The sequence below is a fragment of the Cotesia glomerata genome, linkage group LG8 (assembly GCF_020080835.1).
Source record: "Cotesia glomerata isolate CgM1 linkage group LG8, MPM_Cglom_v2.3, whole genome shotgun sequence".
Classification (NCBI taxonomy): Eukaryota; Metazoa; Arthropoda; class Insecta; order Hymenoptera; family Braconidae; genus Cotesia; species Cotesia glomerata.
In genome coordinates this window covers 6,981,003-7,006,820 of record NC_058165.1, presented here as the reverse complement: position 1 = coordinate 7,006,820, position 25,818 = coordinate 6,981,003, and the positions used below count along the sequence as shown (strand labels likewise).

Sequence of the window (25,818 nt, the reverse complement as noted above, 5' to 3'; positions counted from 1 at the left end):
GTTATTACGTTTTATTTACTTGAATAAAATTACTATACAGGGTGTCCCAAAAGTCACGGACGCCATTGTAGCATCTGATGAAAAAAATAATTCTGAGACGAAAAGTCCTTAGCCATTTTTCAATTAACCGCATAGATAATTAATTATTAGTTAAAAATAACGTCTCTTTATTTGTTAGAGAGAGAGCGCCAGTGTCCAGAAAAGTATGTGCCAAACAAAGACACAACTAACTGTATGACTAACTAGTTTCTATAGCTAACGTAGTCACACATATTTACTTACACATTCACACGTGCAAGCGTCTTCGTTGGAACGCACTTGAATTGACACTAGTGCTCTCTCTCTAACGCATAAAAGGACATTATTTTAATTAATAATTAATTATCTATGCGTCTGATTAAAAAATGGCTAAGGACTTCGTCTCAGAATTATTTTGTTTATCAGATGCTACAATGGCGTCCGTTACTTCTGGGACACTCTGTAGAAACGATTTGTAATGAAAAGTTAATATTTTCTTAACTTACAGAATATCAAAAAAATATTTTAAACTTGAAAGATTAACTGAGAAACTTTGCATTTTATGAGATTAATTAGATGTCTATTGATTTAATAGTTTTGTGCGATTATGCATTTATAAAAAAGGTCTTTTCATTTCTTAGTACAGATATAGATTATTGAAGATAATTATTTAGTTTATTTTCGGGACTTGTTATTTAAAAATATAAATACTATTATGAAAAGTGAGCTAGTTTGGTTTTTTAATTTCAGCCTGATATTTGAAAGAAACTTTTTAAATTATGTAAGGTAAAAATGCCTCCATTATTGACACTATAAGAGTGATCATGAATATTTAAATTTTTTTATCGTGTTTTAAAACAATATTGTTAACTTTTTTTTTTAATAGGACACTGTAATCATTATTTTTACGTATATGAGTTAATTGATTAACTTTAATAGCAATACATTTAACAATTATTATATCAACTTAAAACCAACAGGTCAAATCTATGTATTATTGACAGCGCAAAAATTCAAAGAGCCGATTATTGACATACCATTGACCCTATTATTGACAGGTTCTTTATTACAGTTAAACTTATATTAACAATCGTCATTTTTACTAACTAATGCAAAACTATCAATAATTTTCATTATTTTAAAATTCGTTTAAGACCGAACTTTTCTATATTTTTTACCAGGTTTTTTTTTAGTAATTTTTTCTCGTCTCAAATACTTTGATTCTTATAAAATCACATGATAGTATGTCAACATTAATACGTTGATATGTATAATGAGGGAATAAGGTTGCCTTACATTATGGCCTATATCGTAAGTTGACGTAAGTTAATTTTTGTGTCCCCATCATTGACATCCGCTATTTTTAAATTAATTTTAACTCGATAAAGTATGAATAAATGATTATATGGTTATTTAGACTATAAATAATCTAAAATAATTTTAAACAATGCAATTAAATAAAAAAAACATTGAGAAATCTGGATTTGAATGAGGTCTTTCTTAACAATATTGTTAAGAAATTACAAACGTATAAGCAGTTTTGGCCTGCTTGAAAAAATGAAATTTTTTTGCGGTAAATAGTTTATACCTTGGAATTAAATTTTACTATTTTTAAATTTTAAAAATATGTAAAATTGCCATGAAATATCAACAATTATGATTATTAACAGATTTTAATAATGAAATAATAAAATTAAATAGGGTGTCAATAGTGGGGGCCCTGTCAATAATAAAATCTTTTGAATTTTTATTGTGATTTTCTATAAATGACAATCGAAAATACTGAATTTATAATTTATACAAGTTTTATATACATTGTAATAAATAAAAACTGTAAACAGCAAAAAGGTAATTTTCAGTTGAATGAGCAGAATTAACGGTGGTTATCTACAATATTACCACTTTTATCAAATATCACATATCATAGATGTTATAATATCACTAATTTAAGACACCATTAAATTTATTAACACATCGAGTGAAAGAAAGCCTCTGCTCGCGGAAGTCTAGGCCTGTTGAGTGTAATTAAAGCAGCACACGTGCTACAGAGATTGTGTACATAAATATGTGGCTTTGTGGGCAAAACCGTCTTGGCTGACTAAATTTTTCCAACATCTAACATCCAACATCAGAAGAGCCATCCATCGTCTAAGAAAACTCAACCAAAAATAATATTGCGACAACAAACGGCTGCAAGCTACAAACTACGAGCCGATCTACAAAACTTAAGTCGAAACAAAAATAAAAACCGGCAAGTGGGAGCAGTAGCGACTATTAAGTCAGCTAACGAACGAAGTCTCGGAGCGACGAGCCGCAGCGGGTTAATAAAAGAATACTCTAGTAGTGCACAATATAGAATAGCGTGTGGTGATTCTCATATTATGGATATGTATATGTATATTGTATATAAATATAGCCGGGTCTTCGGGTCGACGATGATGCCCTCAGACGGTCTCGTGGCGATGTACAATCACCGGAGCGTGCTCGTAATGACCATTACCGTCTATTCGTTTCGCCACTTCGCCTACTACGGTAATGGCTCGTGTCTACCTACGTCCTAAGCTTCTTCAGATCCTATTATTCTTTTTAATATTTATTTATTAATGGTAATTAATATTCACACTCATTTTGTTAGACCAAAAAGTATTAATTTTGATAATAACATCAATAATAATAATAACAAAATTTTTTGATTCATTATTATTATAATTATTAAATTTTTAAAAAGCTTAGGAGCCATTGATGTGAAAATTCAATTTTTCCGACATTTTTAAGCTAATAATCATAATAGTAATAATAAAAATATTAATGTACACTGATGAAAAATTTTTTTTTGGAGAAAATGGGGTTTTTTGTGATAAAAAATTGATTTGTTGGAAATTTTTAACAATTTTATTTTTTAGCTGAAGAAAAAAAAATTTTTCTCACAGTAACTTTCTTAGTAAAAGAGAGATTTTTTGATTTGAAAAAAAAAAAAAAAAAACAGTTTTAGATAGACAACTTACGAATTTTCATTAAAAATTTTTTTGCACCAAATCTAGAAAATTTTTTTTCAACAATACAGTCACTGTAAATTTTATTAATTTATTATTATTAGTTAATTAATTTCTTATTACAACATTGCTTATATTTTTCAAAAGAAGTTTTTTCTCAGTGTATTGATAATTTTATAAGATATTTTTAACAACATAAAAATTTCATTGAAACAAGTACGCACAGATATAAATACACTGTCAGAAGAATTTATTAGCTGTTAATAAATTCATTTCTTTGGAAATAATTTGTTTATTTATTAAATATAATTAAATATGTTACAGTTTTTGATAAAGTTTTAAAAAGAATGAAACGTTTACAAAAATGAAAGAAATCATTGAATAACAACTTTGAGCCCTAATATATCCTGTGAACAATTCTAAGTTTACAACTAATAATTTTTAAATTATTAATAAATATTTTATTTAAGCAGTTTACATTTATTAACAGTTAATTAATATTTTTTTAAGTGAATATGTCATGTTATCGGTAAGAAGAAAAGATCATTCATAAACAAATAATGCTGTAAGTTTATATAATAAAGATACGATACCCTAATTATTTTTACCGTCAAAAAAAAATTCTGTAACTTATTACAGCTATTGTTTTTTATTAATTTAATTTTATATTTTTTTATTTGAAAATACTTCATGATTCTGATCTAATAGAATTGTCTAGTGAAGTTATAGGAGAAGAAGAAGAAGTTCCAAAGTTTAATTTTCATCCTCACTTTTTATTCAAGGGTCTAAAGAAATGTTTATTAATTATAAGCAAATATTGATTAAGAGTTTATAAGCCATATTGAACATCAACAAATCATTCTATCATCATATATTGTATTTTTGTAATCATTATTAAAAAACATTTGCAAAAATAATAATAATAATAAACAATAAGATACTCTATAATGAAAAAATCCTTCAGATGTTTAATAATAAAAAGACACTTTTACTAGCAAGAAAAACCTGTAATTTTAATCCAATTACAAAGAATAAACTAAATAATTAGGATTCTTAAATTCACACAACAACAATGATAATAAAAATTTTATTAAAAAACCAACAAGATCTAATCCTTACCGCAAACAGCGCACTTAAAAAAACAATAATTTTCGGGTCAGCAAGCATGAAGTACAATCCCCGGTTATAAAATAATTACCAACACGCGTCAACATTACCTCCGACCAGCACATTACAGGCCTGCACACAGCTCGTCACGCCTCGGACTCATAATTACACTCGTTCTCTAATTAACATCGACCTTAATGCGCTCCTACCGCAAATACTGAATAAAATTCTACACCGAAGCTTGCAAACTCCTTCCTCTTGACTTGAAATTTTCCAAATCGAAAAAATTATTAAAAGACCTTTAATACATACCTATCGCCTGAAAATTTCAACCAAGGATAGAAATTTTCCAAAATTAAAACCAAGTCCTTCCTCAATTTAAATTGTAGCATTTCTGCACTCAACTCACCGTAGAGAGAAATGAATAGCGTGCGTTCACGGTAAGCGCGCCCCATAATAGTGGCACACGCCGTTACCACTACCTGTTATATATTTATATCTATATACATACATCTGTATATATATGAATGTATAAGCGCGGGCGTACAGTGTAATAATAATAATAATAATAATAATAATAATAATAATAATAATAATAATAATAATAATAATAATAACCACAATAACAATAACAGATGCAAACTTTTAAACCTGCGGTAGGCAGCAACCAGCAAGTACTCTACTTACACTAATTAACATGATTGCCATTACATTAATACTCTCGCACACTGTATACTTTATGTTGTATATTGTATATTGTATATTGTATATTGTATATAGTATGAGAAATTTACACAGTAGTTGCTGGCTTAACATGCTTATTATTCGTTCCACTTGTTTCCAAGACGGCCTTGCCTTTTTAATCATTATTAATAATTAGAATACTAAATTTAAATTAATTATTTTTATACCACGTGATATTTTAAAAATTATCAACAGTATTTTTGGAAAAAAATTAAGTAAATTATTTTCTTCTTTCTTATGAATTTTCTCTGTATGACTTCTACAGGTTATGGGCTGGGAAAATTCTAGTCAGGTTTAAGAAATGGTAATTAATTAAGATGAATTTAAGACGTTTATTGAATTTAGTAGTATCAAATTTGTGAAAGAAATTCTTAAAAAATTGAAGGTAAAACATAATTTCAGTTTTTTTTGCATTCTGAGGCGTGCAATTTACATAAAAGTCTTCGAAACTTCAAATTTATGTCAATAACTGTTGGAGTAGTCAAAAAATAAGAGTAACTTGAACCAAAAAAATTTGTTTGATTAAATAAGCTTTTTTCTTAATTCGAAAAATTTTTTTTAATAAGTAGAACTAAAAAAGGTGAATTAAGAATATAACTTGTGATTGGAAAACAATTTATTCTAAAATTAAAGTAGTACAGATTTTTATTAAAAACTAGAGGAAATTTAATGAATAATTATCTGAGTTGAAGAAATAAATACTTAACTCAATAATATTAATGTTATTGGCTTGAGAATATTTATTTTTGTTCGATACTAAAAATAATGTGAATTTTACTTGAGACCGGACTCGAACCCTGACCACACCGTTCAAGTATAAGACTTTAATCTGTTAATATATTTGTAATAAATGATTTTGTTTGGGATTTAAAGGCAGCGCTGCTGTCGGATTGTCTAAAGCCAAAAACATCATCTTTGAGAGTTTAATTATTTTATTTTGAAGTAAGTTAAATATATCTCTGGTGAATGAGAGATTTTATTGGTTAGTCTGAAATATATTTAAATTTTATGTTTAAATGGAAAAATAAATAAATATGTCCACATAATAATTTAACTTTATTGAATTATTTGAAACCTTATAATGAAAATGTTCAGCATCAAGATAATAATTTTCTTTAATTAAGACATTCATCATTCCTACATAAATAAAAATTAATTTAAATCAAGTAAATAATTTTGAAGAATTTCATATTCATAAAAATTCTTAAACTAAAACCTTTTTTTGTTATACTCGCTCCAAAAGTTCAACTTTTGAGCGCTGAGTGGTGTCCGAAAAGATACTCATTTTTAGAGACTCTACCGTACCGCCTTTTTTCCGCGGCCTAGGCCGCAAAGTTTAGTTGCCCCTTTTTTTCCGTACTGTCCTTGTGCAATCAGATGAAATTTAGAACGAAATAAATCAAATTCTAGTGTACCGACCGATGATTTTGAGTATTGTTGAGTAAATTTTAAACTTAGTTACTATTGAGTGGCGCTAGTTATTTTTCTCTGCTGGCAGTTTATTACGAAGCGGTCCTAATGTTAATAAAATAACAACCACGCCATAAATAAAAATTAATAAAAAGATAATTAATTTAAAATTAAATTATTTTGCCTTTGTGAAACTTCATAAAATTTGCATATGTCATTATTTGCCTCCTATCCCTCAAAAGTTAAACTTATGGAGCGATAATAACAAAATAGTATATTACACACCTAGGGAAGTAAAGTAAGAAATGTCTCAGATCACATGTAGTTGTCGGCCGAGGCGAAGCCGAGGTTGACAAACATGTGATCTGAGGCTTTCTTATTTACTTCCCGTGGAGTGTATACTATTTTTTTGCTCGACGAAGGCGGAAAGCGGCAACTTTGTTTAGCGCAGCGGGACGAAAGTTGCCACTTTCCGCCCGGAGGGCAAAAAAAATATTGTATGTCATTTGGCCACTAAGTGGTGATTTTGACAACGGCGATTTTACGATATTCGCTTTAAAGTTTGTGACGCGAATGTGCGAAAACGAGCGTAAATTTCCGTCCTCGGCTTCGCCTCGAACGTTAAAATTACGCCCATTTTCGTACATTCCCGCCACAAACCTTAAGCTCATATCGCAACATTGTCGTTGTCAAAAAATCGCCAGTTTGCGGCCATATGACATAAATTACTATTCTTGGTTTAAATAAATTTTACTTGTTTGAAGAATTTTTCGTCTTGATTCAAGACAACGAAACTTTTCAAAATTATTTTCTTGGTTCAAGAATTTTCCTCTTGATTTAACTTAACTTTTTTTTTAGTGTAAAAATTTTCTTAAGCCATGTTTATTTTTAAATATCTAAATTTTCGGATTAATAGCAAATTCAAAAGAAAATTATCCAAACCCACATTAATTAATTTAATTTATTAATATTGCCTCCAACTAATGGTATCTTTTCCGACCTCCCTTGAAATAAAAACCTCGTAGCATTAGAAAGCTCGCTGGTCACTAAAAATGAAATAGCGTTTTAGTTAATGAGTTAATAAACAACATTAATATAATATAAAATATAAAACCTAAAGTAACCTAAAAATAAAAAAGGGATAGCAACGCTTAACGCTTGATGCTTAACGCGCAATGTGCAATGTGTATTTTGTTTAATAGATCCAGCATAAGGCTCCCAGTAAGCTATGGTATATGGTTGATAGTTTATCGGCGTATGAAATAGTGAAACGAATCGGGCAGTAGCGCTTATATTAATGCTGAGAGATGTAAGCGTTAGTTTCCGGTCAGCGGCGTTGTTTAGTGTATATAGTATCGCACTTTGTGTAATAGTCTGCTAGAAAGAGTTAAAGGCTGACCTTTAATTAGTTACCCCCGGCTGCCGGTGGAATTAACGGCTTCCTGGCCTAGCTAATGTAAATAAGTTGAGCCCGAGGAGAGCTCAAGCTTGCCTTGGTGTGTGTTGTCGAGGTTTATTGCTGCTCTTGTATCTTATATCTTCTCCTCTCTTCTGTATAAGTATGAGTCTTTGAATGTGTGTATGTGCGTGTAATACTCCGGAGGAAGATGTACAAGATGTATTATCGTCGGGCTGATTACTCCGGTACCAGCGGAGGCTACGCTTCGGAGCCATGTGCCGCGAAACGTTAAATTTAAGCCCGTTTCCGAGACACTATTTACACCTTCAACTTTTATGTTTACATGTTAATTGCTATAGTTTGATATTATTTATGGACATAGATGTTGAAAGTTTTATTCACTTATTTTTAAACGAGTCATACACCAATAAAAATTTTATTTTATTTAAATTACACTGAAATTAACAGGCACTTCACTATTTTTAAGTTTAAGAATTTTCTCTTAAATCACGTAAATTTTTTTATAAATGTATTGTAAGAAGCATCATCACCGAAAAATTTTCTAGACTCCCCTCGGTAATTATTTTTATTGATAAGATATTCTTTGAAATTTATAAAACTAAAATAATTTTTGTATTATCAGACAGATAAAAAACAAAATTAATTTTGCAGTTTTCAAAAATTTATTGAGAGGAATGAACGCGAAAAAAATCATTAAATTAATCTAATAAATTTGGACCCTTTAGAATACATAAAAGGTTTAGGGTTTAAAATTTTTATTCTTTGAAAGAAAATTTAATTTTTTTGGTCAAAATTTGAGTGAAAGAGTATAAAAAAATGAGTTTTATTCTCACTAAAAATTCTAAATTTCAATTACTTATTAAATCTTGATAATTAAAACGAAGTCTAATAAATAACAAATTTAAATTTATTACATTGAAGATTAAAGATTAAAATAAGGATAAAGTAAGTGCAATTCGCAGAATTATTATGCTGAGTTATCATCTGATTTGGTGACATTAAAATTCTATATTTTAAATTATTATTTTTCTATATTAATTTCCAAATTCAATTTGATTTTACCTTGTTTACATACAAATTAATTTAATTAATTTTTATGCAATACTATATTATGTACTCACAGAAATTTCTTTCCTGTAAAAACTGTATATACTATGTAATTGAAATTGCCATTTGGCCTGTGCCTTGACATTAATAAACAAAATCTAAATCTAAATCTAAATAAAAAAAAACAGAAGGTATAAATGGCAATTTGATAATAAATTTAATAAAGTTCGAAATTTTCATTTTTCATAAGAAAAATTTTATTATTTGGTCACAAATTGGGTTAAACAATAAAAAGAATGATTTGTATTCTTACAACCGGCGTCAAATGAGAAACAAAGAAGGATTCAATGAAAATTTTATGGCAATTTATCAAGAATATATTAGTCGAACATAAAAGAGGTCTAAAATTTGACATATTTTAATTTTATTTTTCAGACGAAAAATAAAATTATTTAGGTCAAAATTTGGATTAAACAGTTAAATAAATAATTTGTTTTCTTATCAGGAATTCCGAATAAGAAAAACATCAGGAAGGAATGAAATTTCGATATTAATTAATCGAGAACATATTGATCATATACTTATGAAGTTTGAGGTTCAAAATTTTGTTTTTTAAACTAAAAATTAAATTTTTTTGGTGAAAATTTGGGTTAAAAAAAATGAAAAAAATGATTTGTATTCCTACCAACAGTTCCGAGCAAGAAAAACAGAATGAATGAATGGGTAAAATAAATATAGTATAGAGTGCAACGGAGGAGAGAAGTGAAGAGAAGAGAAAATGAATGAAATAGAGGATTAACCGTTGTTGTTTGGATTGCGAATATTAACATGTCGTGAAGAATATTTCCCTGTAAGTAATGCTTACTCTCCCACAACAAGTCGCAGAAGATGATGTTATAATGGTCGTAATGGTTGGGAAGTAAACGGACATGTGAGCCAACTCATATCGGACAGGAAGTCCAGGCAAGTCTATGCCCATCGGATCTCCGCATGAAGGACTTAAGGCAACTTTAAAACCTCCTACGCGCACGCAACTCATTCCGATCTTTTCCTCGCAACTTGCATCCTCATTCATATCGACGATATACATTTCATGCTTTTCCTTTTTCCTCTTCACTTCCATTCCATCAGCAAGAACTTGAACTGGCTTGTACTAGTCTACACTGCTAACAAAAATAATTCATATTATCCTCGCACGCAATTCATTCATAAAAATAGTATCATGTTGTTTTGTCTGTAAAAAGATATCGCAAAATTTTAGTAAAGAATTCAAATTATTTTTTTTCATTTTTCAAACCATATTTTCACCAAAATAATCGAATTTTCTTTTAAACACCATTTATCAACACATTCCTGACCTATTATTATTGTGGGAGATGTACCCCTTGGTACACCTTAGAAGACTAAAAAATGCAACATTTTCAATAATTTTTTTTTCAGACCTTGTATAAGATATTACAATGATTTTTCTTTAACTTTTATTTGAAGCTTATAAAATACAAAAATATTTGATTTTTTTTTTAAATTTCATTTTTTAATAACTATCCAGGAGGCATCAAAGTCGAAGCCTTAGAAAAATGCTGTCCCATGGTGGACAGCTAATCTTAGAATTGGAGATTATGAAAAACAAATAAAATACGGTATCTTTAAAAGAAAGGTCCCTTACAAAACAACCTGCTACAATTTGCCAAAAAAAAAAAAAAAATATGAAGGATATTTGAAAAATACCCCTGTTTTTCATTATTATCCGTTGAAAAAAAAAAAAAAAAAAATTGTTATAATTAACTTTTATCGGCAAAATGTGATAGATTGACTCACAAAATTTTCCAACGAACAAAACAATACCAAAAACATTGAAATCGGTCGAGTAATTTCGGAGATTAACTGTCCGCCATCTGAAAACAAATATTTTTGAAAAAATCACGTTTAAAGATTTTAATCGCTATTTAAAGCACGCGCACATTTTCAGAAATTTCACTATGCTAGAATTCGAATTTTTGCAAAAGAATTTTGAGGGTGATTTTTAAAAGTTCAAGAATTGAGAAAATTCGAAAAAATCGATTTTTTTTTAATTTACAAGGTGGTCACCTACCTTAAATCCATCTTTTTCTTTTCATTAACACTTCTAATAAGAACAAAAATTATTTTTTCAATTATCGAACCCAAATTTTGATCAAAAAAATGAAATTTCTTTTTCAAAAACAAAATTTTGGTTTTAGGATTTCGTATTTTCAAAAAACCATTACATTTTCGACCAATTGCTATCAAACGTTACTAACTTTCTCCTCAAACCGCCCGAAATTTTCTACGAAAACACACCTTTCCACTCAAGGATCATTCTAGCCCCGACGAATCCCCTAAACAGTTCAATAGAAGCATCTCGGTCGAAAATGTAAATGAAAAATGTAAATTGCGTAGCTCGGTACTCTCGGTGGTTGTCCTAAAAAACTCGGCGAAATAAATAAAAAATGGGTCTTAGGTTGGACGGTGGTAGCCGTTCGGTAGCCGGTACATCAACCGGCCGGAGTAGGAGATGACTTTTAAGGATTTAAAGAACACGCGGTAACACGATAAAGAAAGAACCGAGTGGAGGATCAGCATCAGGAGAGTCAAAGCATCGGAACCCAGGCCAGATCAGAAGCATCTTACCATCGGACTCGCTAGACTGAAGAGACAATGCCATTGTTTTTGGACTTCAAAGGGGGCAGCCGCTTGTGCCTTTGCTTTCGCCGTCGCTCCTAAATTCTTCTACGTCAACTAAGCGATCCGAACCGCTCTTCCTTCTCTACAACGCGAAAGGTTCCTTCTCTAGAGAGCTCAGGGTAGAACTCAGACTTTCCTCCTGCTATTCCAAGGTCGTGCTCCAGCTCCAGACAATGTTGATCTACTTGCATTGCTAAATTCTCAGATAATGTGGGATGGTATAAGTTGATCTTATTATTGTTCGTGCTTATTTTTTCTTTTGTTCGCTACTGGAAATACGCACTGGTAGAACGATTTGTTAATGTTTAATAGGCTTTATTAACTGTTAATAAATTATTTTTTAAGATTAAATTATTTATTGACTATTTATAAATGTATTTTTCTTCCAAAAGGAATTTAAATAAAATTTAATAAATTATTAAATATAAATAAATGAATGCATTAACAGCTAATAAATTCTTTTATCAGTGCACGGAAAAAAAAATATTGTTAAAATGACTATCCAACGTATCCTCAAACGACGTTTCCTTAAAATAACAATCCGGATTTCTGATTTAAGGATTCATTTGTTTGACTTAAAAGCATGCAGAGAATAGCTCTTGTAAATATATGTAGTTTCGTCAAAACAGGCAATTGTTTCGTTAACGTGAGGATCTGTATAGTTGAATTAACTAAATGTAACGCTAAAATAATGATATGGATCGTCATTTTGATGATACGCTGTATAGCTGAATTGGCTATACAGCGTATATCTCTAAAAAAAATGACTTTACGGCGTATAGTCAGAATAACGATACGTATCCTTATTCTAACAATATTTTTTTCTCCGTATGAGTTAAGAAATACATTTAACAGTTTAAAATAAAAAGTAAAATTGGATCATAAACTTAATTAAAAAAAACTCCGCTAGATGGCTACAGTTCTCGCAGTTAGAACTCTGAAATTTGGCTATTTAAATTTACTATAAAATTTCAGAGGTCCATGGTTCGAATCCGAGACATATAATAATAATAATAATTTTTTTCAATATGCATTGATAGAAAGATTTGTTAATATACAGTAATTCAATAATATTTATTAACTGGTTAATAAATTATTTTATCATTAAAAGATTCAATAAATATTTATTAACAATTAATGAATCATTAGCATTATTCTTTTTAGTCAGCGTACATCTTTCCTTGAATAAGACATGTTCACTTAAAAAAAAATAAATTTCCTATTAATAAATATTTTCAAACTTATTTATAATTGTACCTTTCTTCAAAAAAAATTTAACAATAGTCAAAAAATATTAAGTTACATTTAATAAATAAAAAAATAGCTTCCAAAAAAATGAATTTATACACAGTTAATAAATTCTTCTATCAGCGTGGAAATACGGTAGCTTTAGAGTGATCGGTTGGTTCCTGGTCTCTTCTCTCTTGTCGGATGGCTCCCGGTAGTTACGTATATTATTATTAGGGATAAGGGACAAGGGGAAGGAGCCATCCATTGTTAGAACAAGAGGAACCGAGCTGGTGAGTTTTGGTATGGAGCTTCTTTAGCGGGACATTGTGATACTGTCTTATTATAAGCGTTGCCGGTGACCAGTAGCATTTGGGAGCATTTGGACCAAAGGGACTCGCTCCTTGTCTCACACTTGTAGACACACGATTCCCTTTTGCTCGGTTCTTTATGTGTGCTCAACTTTTACCGATCCAACAATAAAGACCGCCCGAATTTAATCCATGATTTATTTACTTTTTGTCCCCGTTTTTATCCGGGCCCTTTTTTTATAATTGCCAACCGCGGTGGCTTTGCTCGAGTTTGCAGTCAAGGGTTCAGTACATTTCTTAAGAAAAGTCATTTTTTCGGGATAACTACAGAGTTTTATGACGAGTTTTTTTTTTCTTTCTTTTTTTTTTAAATTAAAGAAATGTTGAGATTAAATTTCATTCATTTTTCGAGGCATGAATTGATGAGTGATCATTCCCGATATTTATTATTTATCTAGTAATTTATATTGCTAGAGAATATGATCACTATTAGTGAGACTTTTGCTGTTGCTATTGCTATCAAGGAAAAAGGAGAAGATGACGAAATGGATGCGATGACGGCGGGTAAGAAAATACTTTGGATTCGCGAGGACTAACTTTATGCGGTCGGAGGTCAGAAGTCCCTGATTATTAATCGATTCCTGTCGCTTAATAGCCGCGAAGCTATACTACATGTCACGTTAAGAGTAATGTTTTTAGCATTTTAAAAGTAAGTATTTAAAAGTTTAAGGGTATTTTATTACAGAATTTGATATCGACTGGTTTGGGTTGTTTTTGAAGTTTTTTTGGCATAGTGATAAAAAGGGAAATATATATAAAGGTCGCTGAGGTGATGAGTAGAAAATTGATTAAAACGGGACTTTAAGTTATCGAAGTATTTTATTATTACAATTAAATTTTTTTAAGAAATTAAAAGAAATTTGATGAAATAATTTTCGTGAAAATTCAATTGCTGAAAATTTTTTTAAATCATATAATAATCGGATAAGATGACTTTAAAGAACATATAATTTCCTTTGAAATGATAACTCACATGAATGCACTGATAAAAAAATTAATTTCATTCAAGAAAAAAATTCTTGAACTAGGTTACACAATTATGAAGAAAATGATTCTCTTGAGTCTAGAGAAAAAATTCTTAAGACAAGAAAAATTTACCTAAATCAAGAATAATTTCTTGATTCAAGAATTTTTCTTCTTCTCGGGGAAAAAGGTTTAGATCTGATCAGATATGGGATTGGAGACGTAATTCGATCTAGTCATATCTGATCAGATCTAAACAGATATAACTATATCTGAGTTGAAAAATTCATCAGACATGATCAGATCTAGTCATACACTGTAAAAAAAACCGGGGTAAGTCCAAAGCGGTGTAGGTGTTAAAATAACACCGCTGCCGGTGTAAATATTTTTTTCCGGTGTTAAAGCGGTGTTAAAATATTTTTTAATGTTGAAGATATTTTACTCTGTGAATACTTTTATTCATTAAATTACTACTATTGGGCAGTATATTCATTAATTCATAAAACTATTGATTATTGAAATGGTAGGTGTAAAATTGTATAATTTTTAAACAAAGTCTGTATTACATAGGTAACAATTTAAATAACTACAAACCGAAATTAAAATTTGTTCTGGATGATACTCATAGACTTTTTATATTTTTTTATGTCATACATTTTTTTCTTAACTTTTATATGCACAATTTTTTTTATTTCAGTAAAAATCATAAAAATTACACCGGCCCACAAAAAAAAAGTGGCCTGTACTTTTAACCGGACCTACCTATCTTTATGTATTTTGACGTGCTGAATCCGAATCTGAAGTCAGTTTTGCCCGCACACCCTCAAAATTATGAGTAAAATGCAAAAAACCCCAAAAAAAAGGCAAAAAATTGCGGAAAACTGCAGTCATCGTTCTCTTCATTCTACTTATACTTCATTTCTTATAGATTTTAAAATTTTGTGAATATTTCAATTCTAAGATCATATTTCATCCATTAAAATGCACCTGAGTCATTAACAATCGTGATTAATAGATTTTTTCTCATATTTAAAACTACAATTTTCTCGATTTTTTTGATTTTTTGAGATTTTTTTTTAAATTTTAAAACGTCAATAGGACAAGAAAACTTCAGATTCAAATTCAGTGGAACAAAGTACAAAGTAGCCATTTTCCGTATATAATTATGTATGAGTATATATAATTATATATAATCTTTTTTACCCGGGCAATTTAAAAATCTGACCAGATCTGGTCAGATCTGATTATATCTGGCCAGATCTTGTCAGATAGAGACAATTTAAAGATCTGGCCAGATCTGCTATGGCAGACCTGGCCAGATCTAATCCGTTTTTCCCGGGTTGATTCAAGAAACTGATTTTTTTCGAAATTGTATTCCCGCTAAGAAAAATTGAAAATTTTTTGAAATTCGGGAAGATTGATTTTACCCTGTTTTGCGAAAATCGAGTTTTCATCAGATCTCGACGTTTCAAGAAAAATCGTATAACGGGTATATTTTTATCATAAATTGTGATTGATATTTTTTCAGTGATTATTTATGATTTAAATAATTGACTGTGTAAGAAAAATTTTGTTACGAGCTTATTATTATTTTAAAAGAAATTTTTATAGTTAAATTTGGTATCATCAAAAAGGTCTCGACTAGAATTACTGACTTTTCACGGTTTTATATATTATTCAGTGATAATCAATTTTTATCTTACGTTTTTGGAGGAGTTTTGAATAGTTCATTGGTTCTATAAATTTTTTCCGTCACATTTGTCCATTAAATTATTTGTAATTGATCCTGTGAGAGCAGGATTATTCTCAAAATTTATTTAAAAAGTACCCAAACTATATATAGTATGATTAGAAATATCAAAAAATCATTAAGCCAATATTTTCTTATTTATAATCCGTAACATAGTGACTGCAGATTGCTAGTAATCCTAGTAATAATAATTATAATTATAGAAACTGCCGAGAATATTCTTTTAATTATGAAGGTAATTGAAAATTAATAATTCACGTGAAAATTTATATTCTAATAATCTTTTTAAAAATAACTAAATATCAAAAATTACGACATGTCTAGTATTGAATAATATTTTCATAAAAATCATGGTATTTCTCAACCAAGATAAAAAATCTAGAAAATATAAAACGAGGCCCGTTTATGTCCGCGCTGATGGTCGCGATGTCGCGGTCAAAGGTCTTAGGTCTCGAACCGACCGGCGGGTCTTGCGCCCACATCCATATTAAGTGGCTCACTTTCACGTTACGTACAACTAAACACAACACATACGTATGTATATATATATAGACATATATTGTGCCACCGCTCGTGCCAGAGCCAGAACTTCTTGCCCCCATATCGTCCCTGATCTCTCGCGATCTTCATAAATACATCAGCGAGCTGGCTCTCCCCCGTTTGGTAACAGCATGCGCAAAATTACCGTTCAATCATTTACAATTTACAATTACATAAATATTTAAAGGAAAAAAAAAAAATTATAAAGAGTAAAATAATTTCAGTAATGAAATAACAATGTACATTTCTTTCAACATATCTTTGTCATAAAATCACGTTTGTCATTTTTTGTCATTTATATATACGATGGGAAAATAAGACGTGACTGATTGAGGATGATTGTCTTAAAATTTTTTACTATAAATAAATAAATAAAAAAGTTAAATGTTAATAATAATATTAAAGAAAAAGTAAAATCGTAAATTCGTGTGAAAATATTATTAACAATTATTTATAATCAGATAAAAAGGGCAACAAACTAGCGGGCTCTTGGCGTACTTTATATATATACCCGATCGAAATAATTAATAGCCGCGTAAAGTTATAAGTTATAAGTTAAAAGTTGTAATAAATGTTTTAGTGGAATAAATAAAATAATTGGCGAACGGCCTTAACCGTGTAGTACTATATATATATATATATATATATATATATATATATATATATATATATATATATATATATAATATATTTGTAGGATAGTGTACGGGAGGTAGAGCCTGTAGAGCCAGAGATTTGAGATCCCTCAGACGATACTGCCCGCGTTTAAGATTCCTCTTATTAATAAATGTGTAAATTGATGTTTTATAATTAAATATCTCCGGGGACTATTAATGATTCGAGCAGAGTTTAATAGCCGCGATTAATAAACCGCGGTTAGTTTGGGTTGCGGGTAAACGGCAGCGACCAGCTGCCCCTGACGGTGTCGGCCGATAAATGTTTCCAAGCTACTGTAAGATGCTGCTTGTCTTTCTTTTCTCTTAATAATAATAATAACAATAATAATAGTAATGGATGTTATTAATCTTGGATACTAGTTGCTAATGTGTGGCAGACTCGAAATTTTCTTTGAAATAAGTATCCACATGTCGAGATTCTTTTGAATAAACAAAGCCGCGAAAAACCGCGAGAATCCGCAGAATTAAAAAAAAAGCCTTTGAAGACATTTTTTTTATTTTTTAGAAGTTTATAATAATAATAGAAGTTTAATTTGATGGGCTTTAAAAACATAAAATTTCCACTAAAATGATTACCTACATGACTAGAGAGCGCTAAAAATAGTCACTCGCGACAAAACTGCGGAAATCCGTGAAATCGAAAAAATAAATAAAATAAAAATATTTATCAAGTACTTTTTGATATTTCATTATGGTGATATCAATATTAAGTACTTTTTTATGAATAATAATAATAATGAAATTCAAATTTTGTTGGATCAATTTAAAAAGAATTTTTTTTGAGTAAAAAATTTTTTAATTTTATCGACTTGTACAAAAACTTTTAATTAAACATAACAATAATAATATAATGTGAACTGCATAAGCGTATAGTGCACGAAATTTTATTCAAAATAATTACTCATGCACAGTAAAAAAAAAGTTTACTTGAATCATCAAATGAATAATTTTGAAATACTTTTTAAAATTATTTTTTTTCTTCATTCAAGTTAATTTTTTTTTCAGTCTGTCTAAATTGTCTCAAAAATATCAAGCCACCAAAAATCAGCGAAAATCCGCGAAATTGAAAAAATATTTTTAAATAAAGATTTTTATCATCATTTTTATATAATTTTTCTTGAATTTACATTTTAATGAACAATAATGATAATAATAAATTCATAATTTTGATCAAGTTCAAACAAATTTTTTAAGGAAAAATTTCTTAACTTTGTAATTTTATCGATTTTTACAAAAATTTTTGAATAACAATAACAATAATAAGATAATAATAATAATAATAATAATAATAATAATAATAATAATATAATGTGAACTGCATGAGCATATAAGCCACAAAATTTCATTCAAAATAAATACTTATATTTCTGAATTATCTTAAAGATCAACCGCGAAAAACCGCGGAATCGAAAAAAAAAGTATAAAATAAAGATCTTTTTTAATTTTATTATTATGATATCAATAATAGGTGATATCGAGTGAATATTTTTAGCAAAAAAAAAAAAAAAAAAAAAAAATGAATTCTTATTTAGTAACCGACGGCCGTATAATAGTAGTATCAATGTTGACATTTTAGATCTGAACATAATGACGCAGTCTTTTAAATATAAATTAAAAATAAAAAGTAAAACTAAACTAAAGATGAACAACAAGTAAAGAGGAATAAAAACCCGCGGTTTATACTTAACTTATAGCTTGTGGTGTAAATATAAAAACTGTTTGGCAGTGGTAATGGAAGTAGAAGAGAAAGAAGTCAAGCATAATAATAATAAAACAGAAAGAAGCCGTGGTGGTAGTAGTAGTAGTATATAGTATAGAGGGTCAGCTGTTGGGTCACGCCGAGATCAGAGAGATCGGAGGTCATGGGTCGTATACATCTTAGCCCTGACCTTTGCCCTACCCCTTCTCCCACCTTCAGATCGTCGTTGTCAGACGACCTCATGGTCCTCACTGTTGCCGTCCGTCGACGCCACAACAGTACTATATACCTCGTGCGCTTATACTTAAGCTCTAGTACTTTTAATCCAATATAACATAACAATTTTTTATTTTTTTATGCTATTGTTTTTTATTGAACCGTGAAGTGATTGTGAGTGATTGATTTTTTTGAATTAGTAATTGTTGAAATGTTTTTGAATGTAAATTAAAAAAATAAGTGATACGAACTATTAGTGTTCAAAAAGTTTTATTAACAATAATTATATGAAAAGTGATTAATGAATCTTTATAAACTTTTAAAAGTAGTAAGTGTTACATCGAATAAAATTGAAGTGAATTTTCAAAACTTATAATTAGATTCATTACAGTATTCATGAATAATGAATATTATTGTGATTCAAGCTAAAAGTTTGCTGAAATATGATTGTTTTAATTCATAAAATAGTGAATTTTCATACAAAAACAACAAAGTTATTTATATAGAAGTAATTAATCATTCATATTGAGAAAAAAAGAAAGTTTGGCCCTTCATAATAATCTGGTAAGAATTTTCTGCTAGCGAGAAGTGTAGGCCATCTGGCGATGGAACCAAGAACTAGATTAAAACTAACTTTTAATGGAAAACTTCTTGAAACTAAAAGACTATTTTTCATAAATAAGTAATTGATTATTCATATTGATGATAGAAGAAAGTTTGGGCCTCATATATAATCTGGTAAGATTTGTCTGCTAGCGATAATTCTAGGTCATCTAATGTCGAAGTCTAACACTAACTTCTAATAAAGTATAAGTCAAAAATTTCGACTTTATGTTGATGATACAAATATAAAATTACCAAACCCGAATGTTTAATGCTGTGATGACAAGAGCCGGCTTATGTACTGAAGATTGGTTTTTATTTATGTTAGTCATATTTTTGGCAGTATTAGTTGTTATTATGATAAAAAGTAGTGGAAAAAAGTTTAGATCTCATATAAATTCTAGTAAGATTTTTCTTCTAGTGGGAAAGCGTAGCCATCTAGCGGCAAAATTAAGAACTACATAAAAAATAAATCTCAAGAAAATTTTGAAAATTAGTATGATCTTTCAAACTTACACCAAAAGAAAATATTTCTTTTGAAAAAAAAATTAGCACTGTTGTAATAAGAAATTTATTTGTTGAATTTTTTTAACTACTTGTCACAACAATATCCATTTTTTTTAAAAGAAAATTTTTTTCTCAGTGTATTTAGAGTAGCGCAAAAAAAAATCGAATATTGTTATTTATTCAGTTTTGTATTAAAATATCTTAGTTTACAATGTTTTGTAAGCCCTCGACAAAAATCAGCTCGATAAAAAATTGTTTATGGGCTTGCTTAAGATTTTTAAAACTTGTAGAGTACTTGAAATGGTTTTTTAAATAATAGACTACTAAATAATAGACTAGCGATAAAAAATATCAAAAGCAAAAAAATTTAATTTTTAACCTGAAATTTTAAAAATCTCGACACTTAAATTTTTTACCCTCCTGATTTTTAATAAGAATTGTTAAAACATATTTTCATCGAAAACTTGAAAAATAAAAATATTATTTATTATCCAATCGTATATTTTTTCTTCTTAAATAATTTTTGATCCATTAACAGCCTGTTGAATTAATTAGCTTATGAGGGTGTCGTTGTCGTGTTGATTTTCGCTGCAATAAAGGGTACATAATGATGACCCAGGTGGGCGCAGGGCAGTTGCTAATTGCGAGCAATCGAGTTAACTGTACTATTACCGGTACGGCTAGGCGTAAGTTGTGGAAGCTGCTGTCGATGTCGAGGAAGTTGCAAGTTACAAGGTTATTTACTGAGTTACGGTGGTTGAAGCTGCTCGTAGATTACTGATTATGTTGGCACGATGCTGATTAGACGTTATGCAAATCCGTAAAGGGCAAACGGAGAAAGCGATTAGTAGAATTCGTTTTTTGTAGCACTGCGACCTCTGCCCCCAAATATCGTTTGTAATTAATAATTAGTATTAACTATTATAATGTATAAAATTTTTTTTTATTTTCATTATAATTATGTATTTACGTAAAGTGAAGGCTTATTGATTATCTTGCTGATAATACGGAGTTTTATTTTGTCGATTCTGGTAATTATTCGTTAATTGGACAAGAAAATTCAGGTGATTGTTGGGTTTAAGGATATTCGGACAGTACTCCGTAAGTCATAATAGAATCTAAATTTTTTTTTATTAAAATTAAAAATTTGAGTACGAAAATTCATTATTAACATTTAATCATCACCCGAGTCGAAATTTAGAGCCTATATTACGGTGTTTCAATTTTAGGCGACTTTTTTTTTTCAACGAAAAAACAGGCTGAAAACATGCATGAAGGTGAGAACAGAAGCCTGTTCAAAGCGGAGTTCTTAATATTAATATTTAGAGGTGTCTGTCCCTAATTTTTCATTTCCTATTTAAATAACATAGGAAAAAAAATTCTTTTTTTTGTTTATTTTTCTAGCTCGGCATACGCACCTAATATAAATATGTCCATAGCATATTCTTGTAGAAAATTCAACGCTCTACAAAAAAGGTCTCTTAAACTTTTATCATAAAGTCAGCCGTTCTAAAGTTATTCAGACGTAAACTTCTAAATGTATAAAATTTTGATTATTCAAGTATTAAACTGACACAAATTAATTTATTTCTGTCTTAAAAATTATTTTTATATGTAAAATTGGTTCTGATGCGCTAACATTTTCATAAGGCTAAAAAAAAATTACTCATGTATCAAATTTTTTTCTTCTTTATTTCATTTACTGTAAGAAAATCATGACCCGAGTAGAATGAATTAAATTTTTAAAAAGTTTCACGGAATTATCAATTTATTACTCTACACGGAGAGAAAAGATAAGTTTGGAAAATCAGAAAAGTGCACGTCTCATAACGCTGATTTATCACAAAAAAATCTGGAAAACGGTTGACCCTAAAGGCCATCCCTGCAACTTCCGGTTATTCCATATCTAAGCGCTTAAAATTGCACTTATGAGGTTTTTGAGCTCTTCAAGTCAAAAGTCTGATAAAAGTTTCGATTATTCATTAATTCATTCAAGAGTTATTGCACTTCGAAAGTTCAAAAAATAGTGTTCTTTGAAACTTCTATCAAGAACTAAATTTTTTGGAGCAAGAGACCGAATTTTCTTAAAACAACAAGATTTTCTTGACTTAAATAAATTTTCTTGGATCAAGATACGTATTTCTTAAAGCAAAACAATGAATTTTGTTGGAATAAGTGAAATTTCTTGTGTTAAAAAAAATTTTTTTGTTTCGATTAAGAAAATAATTAGGAAGAAAAATATTTTCTTGGCTCAAGTGAACCTTTTTTTCTGTGTAGGAGTCCCCAGAGTTGAACGACGGGGCCAAGCTTGCGCCAAGACTGAACAACTCAGTCTCGGCCGTTCCTTTGGTGAACCAGACTTGAACTAAGACTGGCTCATCTAGCTCTGGCTATTTAATGGTGTGCTAGGCTTGGGTCAAGACTGAATAACTTAGCCTTGGCCATTCAATGGAAAATCTAAAGTTAATTAATCATTAAGTAAGAGAAGAGGGAGGGGGGAAAACGGACCTATTAAGACAAAAATGTTGAAATCCTTAATATTTTTCTCTGATTTTACGTTTTTTTTAGTCCTTTGCCAAATATTTGACATTAATTTGTTCTGTTTATTGAAAATAAAAAATTGAAAATGTGGGGCAAAATGGGCCACCTTCAGAAAATATTATCATATGAGTTTTTCAACTTGTCTTACTTTTTTTGGCCTTTTACTGAGTTTATGGTATTAATTTTTTTTGTGTCTATCGAAATTAAAAAATTAAGAAAAGTGAGAAATCTCAAAAAAATTAAAAAAAAAAAATTTTAAAATGTAGTTCTTTTGGAATAACTTTTAAACGGATTTACCGATCGATTCTAAAAACTAATCAGCTCTTAATAAAAAAACCACGTTGATCACAGCCAGCCCGGTCAAAATCAGTTGATTCGTTAGTTAGTTATCGTTGTCGAAAGAAAACCAAAAAAAGTATTTTTTCGGAATTACATCGAAATTCCTCGTTCGATCAATTTAAACTGAAAGATTCTTTGTGAGGCTTCAAAAACTGCGTCGAATGCCGTCAACCGTGTAGAAATCGGTTCATTCATTCAAAAGTTATTGCAGTTTAAAAATTCAAAAAATAGTGTTTTATTAAACTTCTATCAGATTTTTGAGCTGGGAGAACTCAAAATGACACGAAAATTATATTTATTAAAAATTGATTTTTCTATCAATTATTTAATTAAAATTTCCATCAATAATTAAAAAATTAAATTTATTAACTAAAAAAATTTTTCTTCTTGATCTGAAGAGAAAAATTCTTAAACTAAGAAATTTATATTGGTTTAAGTGAATTTTATTTGATTCAAGAATTTTTCGTCTTGATTCAACACAATGAATTTCTTTAAAATTATTGTAAAAATTTTTTGTTTAACGAATATTTGTTAGCAAATGCTAAAATTTAAAATTTATTATTCAACCAAAACAATTACATATCGTCAAAATTGATATGATCTTTAAAAAATTTAAAATTTAATAATTTACAGTTAAAGTTTTAATATTGATAATTTTAAATATTAAAATTTACAATAAAATATTGAAAATCCACAGAATGGTGTACAAATTCTAGAGTAATATAAGGACTTGACTTAATTTTTTTTAATTAATAACCATGTGTATAAAAAATAGTTAATTTTCATCAAAACAAAATATTAAATAACATAAATTATATAAACATTAAACCGTCACACTTCATCATTATATAGATTTATCTTATAAGAATGATGAGATGCGTAGCAGCTCATCGGTCGTATAGTGTAGGGGTTAGGTATCGGTCTAGCAAGCGCGCGGCTCGGGTTCGAATCTCGGATAGGACGGATGCGATTTTCACTTTATTTCTATGATTAGCGAAAGTTAGGTTTAAATAAGAGTCAAACAGTCTGAATTTGCGTTAGCCTCTACGTTTAAAATCAAATAAAAAAAAATTTTGCTTAAAAAATTAATTTTTTTATTATTTCTTATCAAATAGCATGAGGCAGACTTGAAAATTGACTAGGGCACAGTCCTGGTAACCAGGCATGGGCCAGTCGTGGCAACTAAGGGAAATAAAAATTAATTAATAAAAAAATAATAATAAAAGAGGACTCAGGGGTTCAAAATCGGATCTAATTTTTATTTTCATCAGGTCCGATTTTGAGCCCTAAAGCGCCAAAAACGGAAATTTGTAGCGCTTTTGGGATCAAAACCGGACCTACTTAAACATGGAAATAGGCTCTAGTTTGAGGCCCTAAGTCCGAAATAGATCCGATTTTAGAAGGTTCTAAATGGGCTCTAAATTTCGACTCGGGTGCACCTATAATTATTATTAATTGCATTAATTAGATAATTTAATTAATAAAAACAATAAATAGTCAACATTTAACTCAAGTATTTTTTCACAAAACGTGGACCTAGCAGCATCGCATTTAACAACTGGTTATATCTATCTCGCTGTGTAATGTCGAGTTGAAAAACATAACCCATAAAAATACAGAGAAATTATTAAAATTCAAAATTGGCGCGTCTTATTCAATGCAACGTTGCCACACTGCGCTGAATCACGTGAATTATTTATTTTTTAGTGTGGTGGACTGATATTTTCGTGAATTTCTTATCTTTTGCATTAAAATATCTTTAAAAGCCTTCATCAGAAAATTTTCATTTTATTTTTAACATATTTTGCGAAAGTTGATTAATCGAATTAGAATTTTTTGTTTTTTAATCTTTATAAAAGGTAGTCACATAAATCGATATATGTGCATCTCGCCAATATTCTCTATAGGCTACATGTTAAATTTCAATTTTTTAATAATTTATTTAAGGATATAACCCTTCGTCAGATCTATTCCAAAAAATTCATTTAGACGTTGTGATAGCAATTCATAACATATCAAAAAATTAGCTTTTGATCTTTACAAGTGCATTTATGTCCGAACATCCTTAAGAATAACTCGATGTACACAGTAAAAAATTTTTCGTCATTTTGCAGAGTGTTAAAATTTATGTGTTGAATATTACACTCTAGTGTGTAAAATTTAACATTTAAGAGTGTTAAATCATTAAATCAGCACATGGGAATGTTAAATTCTGCACACTAGAGTGTAATACTCAACACACAAATTTTAACACTCTATACAATGACGAAAAATTTTTTACTGTGTAGTAGTCAGGAAATTTTGAACTTTAGATAATTTTTACTTTTTTTTACTCAAATAGAATTTAAAAAAAAAAAAAAGAGATAAATATTTTTGTATTGATTTTTTTATTTTGATTAAACAATTTTCTTTATACCTCGGTCGAAAGTACGCATCTTTTGCACCTATTTCGAGGCAGAAAGTTAAAGATTCGTTCATTAGTAAAGCTACACATTCGCCCTCTATAACAGCGAGAGCATAAAATGCTTTCGTTATCGCGACTGACATTAGTCGTTTGTTACTAACTATGTTTTGTTTACGCTGATCATTTACGATTAATGGTACAATACAACTTGGTTATATTTCTTTCTTTCTTTTACTTACATGAAATATTTCATGTATAGATAAAGATATAACTGCCGTAAGAGTGAGTAGATCATCCGATGTAACTTATAACCAGGTTGTACTGTACAAAGATTCAGTTTGACAGTGACGTGTGTAAAATGGATCAAGTTTATGTAATTAATGAATTATTTAGAAAAATGTACGCAGTAACAACAATTTAATTTGATTTTTATTAATTATTGTCAATTTTCAGATAATATGCTCGTTTTTTTTATTTTTAACCGAGAATAATCTTTATTATGTTTGTTGAATTCAAGAAATTTCAGTTTTATTTAATCT

At 29.2% G+C, this 25,818-nt stretch overlaps 1 long non-coding RNA gene across 1 annotated transcript; it reads left to right on the top strand.

The window, feature by feature from the left end:
- The first annotated feature begins 1,634 nt into the window (after positions 1-1,634).
- Positions 1,635-25,605, top strand: LOC123270239. Its single transcript, XR_006510548.1, has 3 exons — positions 1,635-1,646; positions 3,522-3,533; positions 25,539-25,605. It is a non-coding gene; the product is annotated as an uncharacterized LOC123270239 (long non-coding RNA).
- Positions 25,606-25,818: the final 213 nt, after the last annotated feature.